At 43.5% G+C, this 4,237-nt stretch overlaps 1 pseudogene; it reads left to right on the forward strand.

Moving 5' to 3' along the window:
* Positions 1-2,857: 2,857 nt before the first annotated feature.
* On the forward strand, positions 2,858-3,906 carry LOC147701107 (chemerin-like receptor 1; annotated as a pseudogene).
* Positions 3,907-4,237: the final 331 nt, after the last annotated feature.

Raw genomic sequence — 4,237 nt, forward strand, 5'->3', positions numbered from 1 at the left:
AGGGGAGTCAAACCAACCTCTTTATAAGCACCCTGCACTTGTAATCATGTGACTTGGACAAAGGCCTCTGGTCGAAACGCATAGTTCGTTTGTTTGTCTCTGAAGCACTTTGCATGTTTGAAAAGGATAAATAATGGAGAAAACACAGAAAAATTAAATAAAGATTGCCTTTCTGTGCCCCTCGGGAATCTTGGTGAGACGAATCGAGGGGAGACATAGGAAATCCATTTTCCAGTAAACGTTGTGTCGGACCACAAAGAATAAGCACCCGAGCGTGGAGCGGCTGGCCCTGTTGGCACTTACTGGAGGTAGCTGGTGGGATAGTTGGCCCCCAGGGACCCTCAGGACTATAGGAGACTTAATCCCCCAATTTACAAGGCACCAGGGGGTACGTTTGCAAAGTGGTGCAGGGAGGGGGCATGGCCTGATGTGACAAGTGTGCAAACACGTCCTGTGGCATGTTTTGAGTTGGGGAATGATGTCCCCTTGAATCCTGAGGGCCCCTGGAGGCCAACTAGCCCACCAGGTACCTCCAGTATGAGCCAGGGAGCTGCAATGCAGAGAGGTGTTCAGAGGCCATGCCCCTTTTTACACCTCTCTGCAACACAGCTCTGTAGCGCTTACTGGAGGTACCTGGTGGGCTAGTTGGCCCCAGGAACCATCAGGACTCAAAGGGAACTAATCCCCCACCTTAAAACAAGCCAGGTGGTGCATTTGCACAGTGGTGAAGGGAGGGGGCTGGGCCTGACATAGCAAGTGAGCAAACACACCCCCTGGCATATTGTAAATAGGGGGATTAAGTCCACTTCAATCCTGAGGGGCTCTGGGAGCAGACTAGCCCACCACGTACTTCCAGAATGTGCCAGGGAGCTCCGTTGCAGAGAGGTATTGAGAGGCCACGCCCCTTGTTACACCTCTCTGTAACACAGCTCTGTAACACTTACTGGAGGTAGCTGGTGGGCTAGTTGGGCCCCAGGAACCCTCAGGACTCAAGGGGATTAACCCCCCTATTTACAATGCTCCAGGGGGCACTTTTGCAAAGTGGTGCAAGGAGGGGGCATGGCCTGATGTGACAAGTGTGAAAACATGCCCTGTGGGACGTTTTAAGTAGGGGGATTAGATCCCGTTCACTCCTGAGGGTCCCTTGGGGCCAACCAGCCCACCAGCTACCTCCAGTAAGCGCCAGGGAGCTGCATTGCAGAAAGGTGGTCCAAGGCAACCCCTTTTTACACCACTCTGTTGAGCTTACTGGAGGTACCTGCTGGGCTAGTTGGCCCCCAGGGACCATCAGTACTAAAGGGAAATTATTGCCCCAACTTAAAACGTACCAGGGAGTGCGTTTACACAGTGGTGACGGGAGGGGGCCGGGCCTGAAATAACTAGTGAGCAAACACACCCCCTGGCACATTGTAAATTAGGGGATTAAGTCCCCTTCAATCCTGAGGGTCCCTGGGGGTGGACGCGCCCACCATGTACTTCCAGAATGTGTGAGGGGGCTGCGTTGCAGAGAGGTATTGAGAGGCCAAGCCACTTGTTACACCTCTCTACAGCACAGCTCTGTAGTAGTAGCTGGTGGGCTAGTTGGCCCCCAATGACCCTCAGGACTCAAGGGGATTTAATCCCCCAATTTACAACGCTCCAGGGGGCACGTTTGCAGAGTGGTGCAAGGAGGAGGCGTGGCCTGATGTGACAAGTGTGCAAACACGCCCTGTGGCACGTTTTAAATTGGGGGAAGCCTCACCAGTTCTATATTCGGATAACTGCTTAAACGCCACCTCCAGGAAATGCTTTGCAGCAAGCAGACACAGACCCAGGTTTAGTGCAAAAAAATGCTTTCACGTTTAATTGGCCATTACGCGTTTCACCACCGAAGTGGCTTGATCACATGACAACGCCAAACAGATTGTAGACCAGTTAAAAAGCTGCACCATTGCACGTGACTATGCAGTGAATGATTAACATAAAGAAAATCTTTTCTTTAAATCGCAAGACGACAGTTAGGATAGGTTATAATCTTTCTATCCCAGTATTTTCAAGGCAAACATAAGAGATCACTGTTTAAATACATAGGTTAGCACATTGATATAAATATAGTTTAAAATACATATATTTCCTATATCATAGTGCAAAAATATATTTGGCACAAAAATATATAAAGTACAAATATATATATAAGAGCTTATGTTTAAAATCCATAAAAACATGTTTTATCCACAATGTTTTCGATTTGATGATTATTGCATAAATGCATTGAAATTACCAATGATACAGTGATTAAATGCAGTGTCACAATCTATCTGACCTGCTATATAAATTTGCCGTACTAGATTTATTTATATATATATATATATATATATATATATATATATATATATATATATATATATAACATATACACCATTTAAAGACTTTACCATAGAGGCAATTTTTGAGAGGTCACTTAATTGGGATATTTTGAAGGCAGCACTGATGTCCATAATGCTATTTTAAAGATTTTTAGTCTTTAAACAGTATCCACCACACTGCTTTGATTGAAACAAGCATCAAAATGTAGATTATGAAGACCAATTTACAAAAGAAATACAACTTTTAAAGTACATAAAAATGTTTTGTCTGATGCTGGTCATGCTTCTTATTTAAAGTTTTTTCATTTCATTGGTACTATTGTTTTGTCTTCCAGGATACATGCTTAACTATGTCAATATCATAGCTGTGGAACTAGTAAGAATTGTAATCTTTTTTCATGAATATTTACATTCAATCTGAAGTTTTCCTGTACTTTATTTTAGTTTCTGTTTGCTTTATAGCAGATAGTTTAAATAAACCAGTCTTTTTTATTTCAGGTAAACTGAGTCAGATGGTCATGGAGAACGTCACTGAAAGTCTGTCTCTACTACGGTCAAACTCAACAACTACAGAGACAGCTACACTGGCCTTTGAGGACACTTTATATTACTACATACATGTGTTTAACATTGTGTCTTATTCACTCACCTTTCTTCTGGGAACATCAGGCAATGGGTTGGTGATAGGTATCAGTACCTTCAAAATGGCTAAGACTGTGTACGTCTTCGGGTTCCTTAATTTGGCCATCGCTGACTACATCTTTAATATTTTCCTTCCACTTCACATTGCATCAGGGGCAATGGATGGATATTGGTCCTTTGGTGGATTCTTGTGTAAGATCAGATACATGGTTTTATATCTAAATATGATGGCCAGCATCTCCTTCCTCGTGGTGATCAGCATAGACTGATGCTTTTCGGTGATGCATCCGTTCTGGTCAGGAAGACACAGAAAACCCAGTCTGGCATACAAAGGTGACATTTGTCACATGGGTGTTCTCAGTTATAGTCAATTCTACATATCCAGCATTTTATGACACTGTGGATGAGTGGGAGTACAATGCATATTTTTCTGAAAAAGCCTTTAGTATCATGAGGATGCGCCACAAGGTCATGATCATAACTCGATTTGTAACCATGTTTGTAGTCCCCTTCAGCATCATCATTATCTGCTATGGAGCGATTGCTGTGAAGATCAGGCAACGACCATGCCTCAGAACATCCAGCTGGCCCTTCAGGATTATCATCACTATCTTGGTCCTGCTCTTCATCTGTTGGGTTCCTTTCCATTCCCTACCCTTGCTGGAGTTTAAAGAATATGGCCCTTGGTCTTTTGATGTCCATATGTTTTCTGAATCTCTTGCAACCGGTCTGGCCTACTTTAACAGCTGCCTTAATCCTATCCTGTACTTCTTAATGGGCAGAGACTACAGAGATATGTTCAGATGCCCTATTTTATCAGTATTTGAAAGAGCTTTCAATGAGGAATAAACACTGACCACGTTGGACAACAGGATCCCCACCTAAATCATCAATTGAGATGGAATATTGTATGCTCTAAAACTTTCATGAGCAGACAATACATGTGTTCCCATGTGTGATTACTCTACTCTAGTGTGATTTTTTTCCAAGTATAGAAAATGGCAGAGATATTTTTCAAACGTCTGCACATGTTCTATGCTGTATAAGCACAGTTTAAAATGAGGTGCTGACTTTGTCGCAGAGGTCTTGTGAGGGAGGGATGTCAATGGACTCGCTGGTGGGTTCGGCAAACTCCTTGATGATGTTGAAGAGTTCTTTGCTGTTGTATGCATGAGTGGAGATTCTGTCTTCAATCACTTTTTCCCTCGTTTTTCTGATCAGTTGGTGGTGGGCGTTGGTGGTGGCTCTAA

This window comes from Lissotriton vulgaris, chromosome 7 (assembly GCF_964263255.1).
Source record: "Lissotriton vulgaris chromosome 7, aLisVul1.2, whole genome shotgun sequence".
In the NCBI taxonomy this organism is placed as follows: domain Eukaryota; kingdom Metazoa; phylum Chordata; class Amphibia; order Caudata; family Salamandridae; genus Lissotriton; species Lissotriton vulgaris.